Source organism: Typopeltis vanoorti, chromosome 6, assembly GCF_054136105.1.
Source record: "Typopeltis vanoorti isolate ZY-2024b chromosome 6, IOZ_Tvanoo_1.0, whole genome shotgun sequence".
NCBI lineage: Eukaryota > Metazoa > Arthropoda > Arachnida > Uropygi > Thelyphonidae > Typopeltis > Typopeltis vanoorti.
This window is the reverse complement of record NC_143554.1, coordinates 95,955,356-95,971,827: the sequence shown is the minus strand read 5'-3', so window position 1 is coordinate 95,971,827 and position 16,472 is coordinate 95,955,356.

Below are 16,472 nucleotides of genomic sequence, written 5' to 3'. Positions count from 1 at the left end.
AGTGACCGTTGAATAGATAAACAAATGTGTCAGTAAGGTAGATCTAGCGTTCCATTGCGTGGGAAGCTTCTGTTTCATTCTAGAAATGTAAGAGACGCATGGATCGAACATTGCATATCGATCAATACCACTCCCCAGGCTGGTACGAATTGACTGACTTTATCAGAAGTTGTATAATTAGGCAGTGGGAGGGTGGATGTAGTCTGCAATAGATTTCAAGGAGACGCAGTATCCTGGTGTCCATAATCAATAAGACAATTGTCCATTTCCAAAACCAGCCGAAGACAACGCCCGCAGTAAGACTAGAAATGCCCCAAGGCTTTAAGAATGCTACTCTGGACGTCAGCGAAGAGTGAGGTAAGATTCCTTTCAACTAGCTGTCATTCTTGCAAGAAACACAGGTGGTCAGGGCAGGATCGTGCAACAGTCTCTGAGTGATCTCGAGTGCAAATTGACCACGTGGGAGCTTCTTATCGATAGAATTTTAGTTAAAAGTATCTAGATTGACAGCAAAGGCAACCCAAGGGCTATTATTTATCTACTTCTTTGCTTGTATTGCACTTAAAAATCGTTCATTACGCGTTACGTTTATTAAACTAGTAAAACTACTTGTCAATATTATTATTATTTTTATTTTTATCGCGTGGTATCCCCCATGGAGCCAAAAGGGGACACCAAAATTTTTATTTAAAGAAAATTAACTATCTCATCATTTTAAGAATCGGGAGAAGATAATAGCCCCCTAAAGAAAAACCGCATTCATTAACCTTTATTCTTGGAAGGACACTGTTATATTAATTTTATATATTTGAATTATAATTTTATATTTAATAAAAAAAACTGTTAAGTGTTCTATCTTCTGGGAACTCTCTCCTTTTTCCAAAGTTATCGGATATTCTCCTTACGCTACATACACGAAGTACATACACAGTAGAGCATTTATTAAAGAATAAAGGTTAATGAAAGCGGTTATTCTTTAGGGGGCTGTTATCTTCTCCAGATTCTTAAAATTATGAGATTGTTAATTTTCTTTAAATAAAATTTTTTATTTTTATTTAAAGAAAACAGAATCTACAGAGTTAAGTACATTTTGTAGATGGCATGCTTGTTGTAGCGGGACAGTAGAGCCAATTCTACTTAGCAGAAGCATTTATACCTATTTATTTGAAGGTGCAATGAAAGCGAATGAGAACTATTTCATCTTTTGAGTGTGCCAATTTTTTTGATTATATATTTATTATATATTTGTATGTGTGTGTGTATATATATATATATATACCTTGCCATCTCCGTATAATACCGGCTAACTCAATTTCAGTTGAAAAATCGTTATGATGAGTCTTTAGTCCAGATGTGATTCGAATCTCTCTTTCCAACCAAATGGCATTGTCGATATGGACTGAGCAACGAAAGCTCTTAAATATGATATATAATAATCAAAAATGGAAAAACAACATTTCCACAAAAGAATGCCGGTATGGTAAATGCAATGATTTATTTTCAAATTTGAGCACGTTGTTCGCCGATTCAGTTTTATGACCATGCGTGTATATCATTTTGTAATCAGTAGATGCCAAGATTGCGATAGTCCAACAAAAAATCTCGCTGCTTTTGCATATTGTACGCCCACATGTCATAGATCCGGGGATGGCAGATTGCCAAGAATAGTCAATTCATGTTGAAAGGGAGAAAGAAATAAGGCGATGAACAAATTCATCGCCAACACGCGAAATCACGTGCATTATAGTAAATTTTTAAAACTGTTATGAAAGCAAAATAGTTACCACTTTAAGAACTAGAATTTTAATCAAAGAAAAGCTAATTTTCCGACGTACTAGAATAAACACTCATCCCACGAAATGTGTCTATTACCCTATTATCGGAATGGATTGTCCTTCTTCTGACATGCGCAGAAGTGTCTCTCATCTGTGGGAGTACAGTACCACAAAACACGCATATACAGCCAGTTAGCAATGCAGAAAACATATAATGCTCATATACATGTAGTCAAAAGGTGTATCACCTTATTATTAAATTACTCTGGATCAGATGATGAAAGTTTTCCCACTTGATTATACTACTGATTAAGCCTTGATACACGATGTCTAGAGTAACTATGGTTAGAGCATTTCTACTTTTGTTTCGTAATTCTTGCAGTACAGTTACTTTATCTTTTATTCCACAGCAAAAATAAATAAAATTACCTACATAAGAAATTCTATAGAAATAGAGCTAATGGGCCTTCGCGAGGGCCAGGAAATTGGCTATTTTCTATGTAAGCACATATTCGGGAAATATACATCCAAAGATTTCTTGAAAAGTTCTTAGGTATCTTGCAGTCTTAGTTTTTCATATCACCAATAATCTGATTATGCTATTGCTTAATGCATTTGTCATCAGATAAATTAGTCTGATAGATATTCGCCTAAATTCATTGTACGCGCATCACTGACTCAAATTACTAACTTGCTGAAAGTTTTTCCACTTGGTTATACTATAAATTAAAGATGGCAAGAAATTATATTCTTGGTTTAATCCCTTATCCAAGCGTAAGCAAACAAGGTTTGCAGGTGAAGCATCTTCAGGACCATATACAACTTTTCATTACTTGTATATGGGAAATATATGACTTCTGCAGTACTTCAACCTTGGTATCCTTCTGGGTCTAGTTTCCGCTGATGGTAGCTTACAGAGTAGAGAATTTCTCCTCGATGGTTGGTTTTGCCTGTCAGTGGTTGGAACCACCGCTGATTCTCTCCTGTCCTGAAGTGATTCAGGTCAGGAGTCACGAGTTTATTAGTGATCCTTTAGGGTCGTTCAGTGAGATTTAGAATGATCTTGTAGATCACTCAGTGTTTTTGGAGAGGTATCCCCGGATTTTAACATACATCAATCAAAGTCGTATGGGTAGTGGCCCAAATACATATCATTATACACACCCGACCGGATGTGTGCTTTGCATTATGGGATACTAAGGCAATTATTGTGATGTCATTAGATTCTGTATACAAGTAGCCCAGTCGCGAAGATGCTTCACGTGCAAACCTTATTTGCTTACACTTGAATAAAGAATAATTTCTTGACATCTTTAAGTGCTGGATGGAACTCATTTTGGAGACTAAAACAACATTAAGAAAGAATTAAAACTGTTTACTTCTTCCAATATTTCGTTTCAGTCATAGAGACATCTTCAAGGAGTACATATAAACAATATAGACTATTATTATTATTATTATTATTATTATTATTATTATTATTATTCGTGACACCTCCAAGGAGCCCGAAGACTCATCGCGGGAGGACACCTACTATACAGCTGTTTCCACCACTACACCGAACCTCTACCAAACAACGCCATCTACCCCCCCCCCCACCACCACCATGACCACAACTAGTATTTTTTGTCTGTAAATCGCATGTGTTCTGAAAGGCCGATTTGTCTGTGTGCAGGATGAAAAACCCGAGTTTCCGGGAGAAAAACCCTGCTACCTCCATATGAGATCGGCTAGCTTACCTTCGATTGAAAAAGTCCACATAAAGATTCCTTCCGTCGCGACGAGAAAAGGGCGCAATGTACCGTCGTTCTTCGAACTGCGCCTCCGTAGCACAATTGGAAGAACTATAACTCCATGTAGGCATTACTATAGAGACTATAGCCCCGATTACATGAAGCGCTCTCTGTGAGCGGCCGCCAGAGTCATTGGTTGTAAACCATGATCTCTGAGAATTAAGGTGTTCATATTTTGAGAAGCTTATGCATTCATATTTATTCAGATTAGGTTGGCTTTTGAGGCTTCTCAAGATCTCAAAAAAAAAAAAAAAGTCTTTTAATTTTAAACTTGTTGCAATGAGGCATGGTGGATTTTTCCTATTTGTTTGCTGAATGATTAGATTTTCGATAAAGATCGTGCTATTTCAACTGGATTTTTGCTGTGGAATAATTTTAGATTCATTTGATTATATAATAAAATATAAATAAAAATAATAAATCAGCTAACGCCTTTTTATTTCCTTATAGGGAATAGGCAAGGCCTTTATACCCTATCTAGCTTTTGGAGACTAAGTGGACAGTTCGATCTCCACCAGTAGCCAATCAGAGATAGCTGGCCCATGTCTATCACTAATTATAGGCAACCACTGATGAAGAGGATGGCAAATAAGTGCTGCCATCTCTTGGTACCTAACCCTAACAAGATATGTTACTGTCTGAAATAATGTGGGCACTACGGTCGATTTTTTTGAGTTTATGGAATACAAAACCCGAGTTTCTGGGAGGAAAAACCCGCTTGCCCGTGCCAGAGATCGATTAACTCGGGAATCGGTCGAAGAAAGGCTTAGAAAAAGTTCCTCCAGTTGGCGACTAGACTTAAACTTAAGCCTGACTTCGAGCGACCAAGCACAGAGGATGCAAGCGCCACTTCCACTGAGCTACACAGGCCTTAGTTAAAATAATAAATCAGCTAACGCCTTTTTGTTCCCTTATTCATTTGATCAATAAGTGAATAATGATAGTTTGCCGATTTCAGTTAGCAAATGCTCTAACACAAACGGTCTGCAAGGGTTGTGTTACTGTTCATTGTGCTATATCTGTAGGATGGTTGGGTTAGGGGCATAACCTGTAAACAAAGAAAATAATACTTCCGTGTCCCGTAGATTCATAGGGGTCCACAAAGCCAAAAAAAAAAGAAAAAAAAAAAAGCCAGGCACCTCAATAATGTGTTTGCTCCAGGCTTCAAATCTCAACTTACGCAACAGGACATCATTTTAATAAACGTGACGATGGAAGATCATTAACTGTCAATTACTGTCAGTCAACCCCCCCCCCCCCCCCTATGCGGAGTCTTTTGTTCGGGATCACAAACACCTCTGGCTGATCCTCACTTACTTTCTATAGATAGTGGTTCTAGGAAGAAGAAGATGATGATGACGATGCAACTGCGGATACAGCTCCAGTGACAATTCGCATGATCAATCACTTCTAAAATTGCATTATCTCTCGATGGTACAGAATTCCTGTATTCCTTTCATTCTCCAGATCTTATGACACTGACTTGACTGACGCTTACTTCTGAAGTAAACTGATATTGTACTACTCACACAATAATTACTGCGAATCTTTAATAGTTCTGAAGATCGATTGAAGATTCGCAGGAAGTATGCAAGCCTCAACAACAGCCAATATCTTGAACAATTAGATGATGTTCAAGACGCAGTTAAAGCATACTTTAATCATAATTTAACATCGTAGAAACATGAAATCGCATTATTAAAGCACGCACATATTAACCCCATACAGGAGAAGATGTAAAACCTCTAGCACATTAAGTACCGCGTGTTGACAAGTGGTTAAGAAGAAAGACAGAAGAAGTCTACTAATGTTTTTATTGAAATACTAGAGCTTATACTCCTTGGGGAAGAACACATTTAGTCCTTGCTAAAAAATATTGATGAATAGCTTTATTAAAACGTAACTGATAACTCTTATAAAGCACTTTTTGATAATACCTGTCGAGCACTAGCTAAAATAGAAAATAGGTTTGACTGTAATTAGCGTGTACTTTCAAGGGAACTAGGTTATCCAACACTTTGTCCAACACTGCAAGAGTCTTCGCCACAGGTTCATGCCATCGATATTTCTGGAAACGCCAAATAATGATAATGAAAATGTAATTGAATATTCAGCAAAATATAACTGCATCTATGTGACTATATGGTGTTTATTTCTCGTGTGTGTGGGGAGGGGAGGGGTAGTAAATAAACATGTCAACATTTTAGAACTGGAATCTCTAAATTACCTTTTCATTCAACATGCATACCTCATTTTTTTTTGTAATAAAAACCGCCTATATCTAAAATGCAGTGAAATAAATAAATGCACAAATCGCACAATTTAAGTTACTTTACCCAATTACGAAGTGAAGGTGTTAGCGTAACTTCAGTAATGAAGTTATCTTTAATAGCCCATCAATAGCCAATGACAGCACGTAAATAAATGTGAAGAACATTGCCAAAGAGATATTTGTCAAATTTTTTCATAACGTAGGTATTGGAAACTTAGAATCTGCCACTACCAAGTTAAGCGAGACTTCAAAATGGCAACCATCAACGTAGCGCCTGTTGGTTCATCTACCTGTCTGCCCTTTTCAAAAATGGCCCTAGCCTTGCAGCTCACGTGAGAGCGGGACAGTCCGCCAGATAGGGTGAACTCTGGTTTTCATTTTACTTCCCCGCATTTCGATGGTATGTGCATGATTTAGTAGCGGAACCAAGGCTACGGGCGGCACCTGCCGTCGAGACTCCCGCGGGCTGTCGTCCCAAACGACCACCGGTAAAAGAATTTTTCACTGTCCGAGACTAAAGTTAAATGTGGACATCAAATTGTGGCTGGTCTGCCACCTGTAACGAGTACACGTTCAATTAGAAAAACAGCTATTTCTTGAAATCGTAGTGGATGAAAAAGTTGAGTAAAAAATAAAATAAAATAAAAAAGTATCTCTTTAAAGACTACGAATACGAAAGTATGGCAAATCCAACGATAAGAAGCAACTTCGAGCTTGAGAACGCACAGCATACTAAAAAATTAAAAAAATTACATAAAATTCGTGATAAAAATAATAAATAACTTATAATCGTCAAATAATAAGTACAAAATTATAATTTGCATGAACAGTACCATTAAAATTCAGTATGCAATACAAAGTAAGTTAACAAAAACATAATCGATTTATGAGTGATATAATAATAATAATAATAATAATAATGCGCGAAATTACTAGAACACAATCTTGTTATCCTCGTAATATAATAGTTTTGTTATGGATGACATATTTATCCATAACAAAAATAAAGCGATGAACCTCATTAAGGAGACACTAAACGTTTTAGATTTCAGGATGTTGGTGAATAAATAATTTAAGCCAGGGGGTTCTCAACCTTTTCCAGTGGCGTACCACTATATTTAATTCAAGATATTAGATGTACCAGTAAGGCAGTGGCTCGCGTACCATAGGTTGAGAATCCCTGATTTAAACCATAATGGAATTTCTCCAACGTGTGAGGTGCATTCAGTAAGTTATCAAGTGGAAATCTATTTTTATTTATACCACGAATGATCGGCAAACAAGATAATGGCAGAAAATATGGTAATATGGTGTATTTACGGCAGTTTACTTGTGAAATGTTATAAAATGCGTTTCGTAATCATAAAACGCAACTTTGAAATGTATAAGCAGCATAAAAAGTACATCTAAAATAGAATAAATAATAAATGAATAAACCGAGCAGAAAAGTGATATTCATAGAACAGAAAAGTAGAAAGGATACTAGAAATCCAGCTATTTCCAAATCACTAATTACTAAATTATTTCCAATTTTTATTGGATTCCCACCCAACACTATATTAATATACTATAGGTTTATAAGTTTATAACCCTTTGAAAGGTGGGATTCACAATATCTTTACCTGGTTGTGAAAGACAATTGGCGAACAGAGAAATACGGACGGAAGGCAACCAATATATGGTATGAAGTAAAAATAAATTCCAAAGTACATAACATGGCAATTATACCAACGATATTATATAGTTAAAATCAATTCTCGATCATAGGTGTGGAAAAACATGTTTGTGAAAAACAATGTTGCCATCTGGTGTGAGACTACTATCCTGCTTATTGAGTATAAAATGACGTGAAAATGTGCAAGGGGTAGACTAAATTCCCAATTTTCTAAATTCTTATCAGCCCACAGTACTAAAATACACTATAGTTTATAAGCTTCCATTGATAAAATTTGCATCTAAAAAAAATAATAAAGACGTTACAGTTTTATAAAGCTCCACTGAGATGATAAAATTGCTGCTTCATCAAGTACCCATACATTTATTGTCACTATTCAATAAAGAATATTGCAGACATAAGGCCAGTTTTGATTAAATGTAAATCAAAGGAATAGCGTGAATTCAACGATATGTTTATGATAATAATTGTTATTAAAATACTCATTAAAATAAAGAACAATTAAAATAGTTTTAGTGAGATTATTTTGGGTACGAACACTGCACCATCATTTCGCACTCTTCTTCAACTGCGAGTTAAATTAGAAATGTCGTTACTAATCGAAAGATAGGGATTATTAAGGCAAAATTATTACATTGTATATTAAGAAAGCTATGCAAGTGCTTTATTTTTATTAATTTCATCTTGCAGACGTTCGCCCCCATGCTATTTAAAAAACAGTTCTTTATTGCAATGTATTTCGTGCTCAGCTGGGAAAACCTCTATTTGTTATTCAAAATTATTTGTGTCCACTTTCCTCACCAAGAAAGTGTACATTCGACCACATAAATGTCACTTTTTACATTTGCCAACCTCCCATTTTGTTAATAAATCAGAACACCAACGTTGGATTTAACTAGCGATTAGAACTGAATCTTTAAGACCACCGCACTAAGAAAGGTCAGTGTGGTTGAACCCTCCAAATGTCAACGGATAATGAATGACTGTTCTATCCCCCGCCTTCTGACCCCTACACAAACGCTGTAAATCTATCAGCGCTGCAATTATCATTGAAAAAGGTTGCCAACCTACCCACTGGGCAGTGTCGTGGTATTTGAGCTGCAGGTGGCGACAGTTGTGTGACAATTTACGCATTGGAATCTATTTAAGAATAACCCCAATCAGTTTTTCCATTTTTACTCAGGTGAATAATCTCTCTCTCTCTCTGTATGTGTGTGTTGCAGTTATATATCTTGTTTTTCTTTATTGCTGAAATTGCTTGATGTTCAATATTATATTAACACTTGAACGAACAATCAACTTTGCATTTTTTATATTGCCATTTTACATGGTAATGCTAATTTATTTACTCGCAGTCTTCTCCGGTAATGTAATTAATTATCTTACTAATCAGAACAATAAGGATATTTTATCCTTAGGTTCAGCGTTGGGTAGGATTGAATTGTAGGCAGTAAAATATATAGCGGCAAAGTTAAGTAGATTTCGATAACTTTTTTTTTTTCTTATATTTTGCAGATCAAGTGAAATAAATGAATATGAGATATAATTATTAGCTCACGCTTATTATTACGTTTGGAATTATTGAAATCATTCACTAATCCAAATCCAAAATTTTCTACAAGAAAAAAGAAAATCAGCGTTTATATTTTTGCCATTTCCAGTGTCCATCTTCAACATCTGGCCAATGAATTTTAGAGAAAAATAATATATATATATATATATATTTCACGCTAAACGCTGTATGCAAATCTATGAACTCAATTTAAATTCCATCTCTAAAATGTAAAAAAAAAATATGATTCATTGTGTATAATTGAAATATCCCTTATGAAATTGTTCTATTTATAAATGTTTTAATAAAAATCCGTATATGAAACAGCAGCAAGCATTACAGATGTTTGAAGTGAACTTTTGAGTTGTTCACTTGATAAAAATCTATATTTTAATATTTTTTAGTGCTTGGTAGAATTATAGAGATTGTGAAAAATTCGTGAAAAGGATTTATTTTGCTATCTCAACATCATCTTCGTATTCTTATTATTAAACGAAATTGTGAGAAAACAGAATTCAAGAATAAAATGAAAAACAAACTTTCCAATTTTTTTAAACTCCTATTTTCCAATATTGCACAGTCCTTCTGTATCTTAAATCGATTTTATTCTACTTCATCTTACTATCCTGCATGAATAAACCACGAGTTATCAGAATAACAAAAAAAGACAGACTTGATAACAACCACCCACGTCTGCTATGTTTATAAATACACGAAAGCCTTTTAAAATCCTCAGCCCAGTCATAACCCCATCCTCCACGACCAGTTTCCCCTTACCCGCGCACAATACAGTTGGGGCTTGATAGGTTATGAGCGGGAATTCATTCGTGACTTGTTATGACACAACCACTGGCCCTTGTGATTAATGACCACTACGAAAGGGGTAGTGTATGTCCTGCCGGTGATTAGGTAGACCTGATTTGTTTAGGGAGTCTTCATAGGTCTTATAAAGGGTAGGTGAAAAGAGACACATTGGTAATAATCGTTTCTTGTCCTTGGTAAATGCGGGCCATAATTTTTCGCGTGGAAGTAAGAGCCGCCATCATTTGGACTAGTCAAACTTTGGATCGCAATGAATGAAGAAGGAACCTTTAACACCGCTGTGAGACGGCTGCAACACGCCATACGTATCGCTACCACGTCGCTATCTGTGAATATTTGTGTCCTATCAGTACGGAGAAAATTAATTGGTGTGTGGAAGTGTTGTCTGAGATCAACCGAACAGGCGACCTGCTCTCTGCATGTAATCTTCTTATGTTCTTAAAACCAGTTCAGTAAATTTGAGCAGTGAATAACTGGGCGATCTACCTGCGCACATCAATCAGAAAAATAACTAATTAAATCATGACCAAACAGTTTAAATAAATTCGATTAATTTTAAATTAATTAAACGTGGTTAAGAAGTGACAAAATAATGTTTGCAACTTAAAATCTTTAGCAAGCATAATGTAGACTTTGTTACTAAAAATGATTCAACGTGACAAAAGTGGTTATAATTTTACTTGCTTTTGCAGAAATAATATTCACATTTTACGGGAATAATAACAGTGACTAAACACTTCTTTACTTTGCGCTCGAGAAGAGTCAAATGTTTCGCACAGCTTAAATGAATATTCACGAATAACAGAACAATTAAGAAACATCGTTTCAGATGATGGTTACTTACAGACGACAATATCGCTTAAATTTTAAGAGCAACGATTTCATCAGTTCTGTGCTACGTGATCACGCTCGCAAAAGACGGCGAATATACCAGTTAAGGGAAGAACTTTTATCGAGCAAGAATCAGTTATAACAGGACAATGTAACAAGTTTCACAGGTAGTAAGGTTAAAAAAAAAGTCTTAAAAAGTAAATATTTCGTATGAGTTGAGAGATGGTCAGCGAAATGCTCGTGAGTGCTGCGGTCTCTTCAACATATGAGACTAAACCGGTCCCGCTTCTACACTCAGAGTAGGAGGCTGACACCCGGGAAAAGATGCTTATTACTGGATTCCTTTGAACAGCAGTCGTGCAACAGTAAGACGAAACATTTCTACGGTCGTCGTCTGCGTCTTCTTTTCTCTTTATTCTTTTGGAGTCAATAACGCTAACCTGTCTAAACTGGTGGCAGCACTCCACAGAACACCTTCACACAGTCTGCTATGACCTCCTCGCGGAAAAACTGAGCGAACAAATTTAAAAACCAAATGACGGAATTTAATTTTTGCTTTATATAAATGAAATCAAGATAGAACTTTTTAAATATGCAGTGTAACGGAAATATACTAATTTTGCAAAATTTGAATTTTAGATTGCAGAAATACAAGAGACATGAAAGGTAGAAATATTTAATCAGATTAAGAGGTGCAAATAAAAGAAAAATTTAATATTTAATAACATTGATGAAAAGCCAAACGGCTATTTTTCATGCCGACGCGTCGGCATGAAACGTTTAGATCGTAGTTTTCGATCTTAGTTTCGCATACTGGCTGAAAAACAATAAGGGATTTTTATCCCCTTTATTTAATAACATTTTAATATTTACTCACTGACTCATCAGACCAGTCAAAGAGAACAAGATGTGCAGAGATGTGCATAATTTCGGCTATTAAAAGCTCAAGAATTTGTAGTACAATGCACTCCTTCCCGAATAAGTTGGTTGGTCGAGTGGTAAGCGTATCGGCTCTATCAAGTTGTGGGTTCGAATCCCGACATGGATGTTTATGACCGTGTTTATATGGTTAGATGAACTTGGTAGCCTGTTGCAAGACAAACCTTTCAGCTTACAAACTGAAAGGTGGTGGAGGCCTGAAATGGCTTGCAAAAGTTCCATAATGTCTCTAGCAGAGTTTCCGGACTATGTAAATTAAAAAAAATATATATATATCTACCCTATAATATAAAATGCTAAGCCTTTTTCTGTAGCGTTTTTGTGTCGCGTTTTTGTGTCACGTTTTTTGTCAAGTTATTTGAAACGTTTTGAAACTCAGGGGCTACCCTCAGTGTCGAGTCTTCAAAATTCGAGTCATCAGAATTCAAGGAGAACTGGCCTACTAGTCCGGAACTCTGGGGGGGGGGGGCGCCGCAGGTGCCAGAGGGGTGGAACTCCCCTTTCGAGTCTTCAAAATTCGAGTAATCAGAATTCAAGGAGAACCGGCCTACCAGTCCAGAACACTGGGAAAGGGGGGGGGGGTAGGCGTCGGGGAGGGTGAGGAGTGCTCCCTAGTGTATATATATATATATATATATATATATATATATATGTTAAAGATACCAAGCAATTTTATAAGCTAGGTTTTAATTATTACTTATATATATATATATATATATATATATATATATATATATATAGAAAAAAATCCTTAAGGAAAACAATCGATGTTACTAATGTTCTGTAGAGGTTTATAATCATTCGTAGGTGGGAGTTACATGAAAAATAATTCCTGTTCAGTGGGGTTCAGACAATGACTTAAAAATGAAATATGCGTTGTTTTCTGACGCCAACCAAAGCAACTATAGAACGACTCATCTTATGTTTGTATATCTGCATGTAAACTATGCAATAACAATGTCTGAAATACGAAATGAAGAAAACGGGCTTGAGGGGGGGGGGGAATACTGAAGTAGTTTAATGTAAAGCAACTCTACGCCCTCAACAAGGTAGTGTAAGTAACTCTGCCAATCTGGAATCAACTAATTACAAGCAAAAGCGATATTTTAACCTAGCAGCGTGTATTCTACGGTGATACTAAAGATCATAGTGATCATAAACAAAACTTAAAATAGTATGGATGATGTTCACTTCTTACCAGATACGTTTAACTTTGAATATTTATGGGACTTCCTTAAAATATTCGAATTCGAACCGATGTTTTTCCAACTAAAGGGTCTCATTAATACTAACTGAAATAAGGAGGATCTCATACTGCGATACAATAAATAATTTTACTACTGATGTGATGTGATACAGATGGCCAATTTACAAAAATGAATGAAGTTCAACAGCTGAAAGACTGACGCTTGTTTGTGAACTCTTCCAAAATATGCTTAAAAGCAGAATTGTTGCATGATAGTGATATGAAACCTTCCATACCTCTCCCGCCTGCTATAAGTATAAAGTGGACTTGTGAAAATAAGCCCAGGGTTGATGGAAGCAATAAGCTACAGGGGATTTCGATGGAATGTTTACTACGATTTAAAATTAATTGTATTACTGCTATGCAATAAATATATTTTGTTGCATAGCAAATATATACTTTATTGCATAGCAATAAAGTTTGCTATATTATAGATTTTCAAAACCCTACTAGTTTTGTACTTATTGAGACAATAATGCAAATGAGGAATATTATTCCAAGAAAATAAGACTTTCCAAACCAAAAAAAAAAAAAAACAGACAAACCAGAAACTTAAATACACACCTTCATTGGTCCCTTGAAAATATTTCTGTCATGTATATTAAACTGGTTTTCAAGAAAAACTTTGTGTTTAAGTTGGATAAAATGGACCTGCAGTCTGATAACCAAGTGAAAATTTCCAACATATTCTTGACAGATGACAAATTCGGAAAGAGTCTCATTAAAATAAAATGAGAAGTCTAAAAATCATTCAGAAATATTATTGAAGGCTTTGGTGCAGTATTAAGAACCAGTTCATCAATTTTATTACAAAGTACCACAAGACAAGGGAACCAAGGGTGTTACTGAAGATGCATTTCCTTCACTCTCACCTATATTTCTTTCCTGAAAATCTTGATGGAGTAAGTGACAATCAGATTCACTTGTTCCATCAGAATATCACATTAATGAAAGAATACTATGCAATGGAAGTTCATGTATGATGGGAGACTATTGTTCTTGTTCTCTCTGAAGATATGCGAAAGAGAGAGAGAGAGGCGAAGGTGCTTGCAAAAGAAAATGAAGTAGTTATAAGCTCTTTTAAATAGATGTGTATATATAATTTTTTTTTTATTTTCTTACAAGCACTTTTATTTACTGTAAATATAGCAAAATGAGCAGGTCGGCCTGGTTGATCGAGTGAATGACGTCTCGCTCTTCAAACATCCATGTGTACAATAGGTTTCGAAAATTCTCGGTAGTAACGATTTTGTTGCCCTGTGTGAGACCACCATCCTACTTATTGGAAGCTTGATCTAGCTTAGAAAAAAAAAGTACCATCTTTGGTCTATAGAGTAGGAAATTGGATTATCAAAATTTAGACCATTCACGATACTCAAATGTAGAGAGGTTTACAACTTTCGTGGGTAGGTGGGATTCAAAAAAAAAAAAAAAAAAAGCGCTTGAATTTTAGATGCTTATGATAATTTTTACCAAAGATGTTTTTTCGAATTGAGAATTATATCGGTTTTTTTTTTCATTTTTTATTGTTGAACAATATGTAGCCAAGTTTATGTTTTAGCATACTAATTTTGGAGTGCTTGGGGAGTGAATTCCACGTCCTAAAATACATTTTAGATGCTTATGATAATTTTTACTAAAGATGTTTTTTCGAATTGAGAATTATATTGGGTTTTTTTTTTCATTTTTTATTGTTGAACAATATGTAGCCAAGTTTATGTTTTAGCATACTAATTTTGGAGTGCTTGGGGAGTGAATTCCACATCCTAAAATACATAATTCTTGTTTTGATCGTGTTCATAAAATCCTCACTGATTAATGTAATAATCAACTATCGCAAGAATATTATCGTCTTCAAGAGACCTATCTCTTAATGATTTCGATTCAAAAATAATTAGCAAAGCCCCCCCCCCCCAAAAAAAAAAATACAAACTCAGACAACTAGCATCAGAAGCGCCTTCCGAATTTATTCTATCTTATTATAGATCGAGTGAATTATTGTACATAAAAATTGTTGTTATTAACTTAGGTTTAAAGCACATTATATGCATTACAATAATGTTCTAGGAAAGGAATATGAAATATTTTGCTGTGTTCCTTACATCGTTTCACCTTCAATATTTTAATCGTTTTGAACTCAACTGTCAACATGAAACAAATGCTCAATGTTTCTACATACCCAATGAAAACGTTCTTAACTGATTTTCCTGCAATTGTCCACAATTATTGCACTAAATATTGCAGTGCAGAGAAGAAAAACACCTTATCTCTAAATTACAAAGCTGTGTCTCTGTTTGATATATATTAAAGAAGAAATAATAAGGGAAAAGTTAGATTAGACACGTTACGAAACACTGACAATTGCAAGAAAAACATGCCATCTTAAGATAACCTACGTCTATTTTTGTAACCTCGCTTTTAAACTATATTCAATATCCTGAAAAAATAACAACTTTCTTCTAAATAATTCTGTTTTACTTCTAGAAGACTACTTTCCGCTCTCTTGTAACAAAATGTTTCAATACCCCTAAAGACATTGCACACCGAATTTCAGCCTTCAGGCGGTGCAATCCATCAATGAATCAATCCATCAACTACCGTGTCGTTTATTTGAGATAGGAAGTTTTTTGCTAAATTAATAATCCCAGATAATCTGTTGTTTACCCTGAACATCTCATGCATTTTCCATCGCAGAAGGAAAGAAAAGATTACATTAAGAATGTCAAAATCTAACGAATATTTACAGGAAAAAACCTTTCCCTCCCATACAGTATGCAGTTAAAACACTTTAAATTTTATTCCATAATAAAGTGAGATCATTCTACTGCGTAAATTTAGCAAGGCTGCAAATTAAATCCTATGCTACAACGCAGACTGATTGCTTCAGCATTTATATATATATATATACGAAACAAGTTTTAAGCTTTTCTCCGGCTCACTCTCCGCAAGTAATACGCTTAATTCTAGCATACGAAAAGTATTTGATACGTTTGATATCATTATTTCAAGTACTAGATGATTACAGTAGTCAACGAATTTCGTTTATCCGAGTACTTATAAATTACATTATGATGCAAAAAAAGATGCTGTTTATTCAACTCGAAAGCTGCTTTATGATAGTGGTAACAAACAATATTCAAGGTATCCTCAAAGAAAAATTATGCTGTTATTCATAAAAGATCTCCTGAAAAATCACTTCTCTGTAATAAAAGTTTGCACAATAAGTTTCTAAGTATATCACTTGCTTAATATTATTTTAAGAAATGTTACTTTGCGGTGCTATTATTACCATTCGGATCAGGTAATTTGACGACGATAATGACGATAATCCCACGATTAGTCTCAAATAAATTAGTACACGAGACGCTCGTGCTAGTGTAGTGTCACTTACATAAGTTGTCAGAAAGTAACAGAAAACATTCGACTCACATAAAGAATAGAAAATCTAGTCACCTAAGAAAGTTAAGAAACAACCAACTAGAGATGTGCATGCAAGGTTCTGAATGAATTAAGAAAATTAGATGATACTATCGACAAGTTGCATGATATATAATTACAGTATTTGTT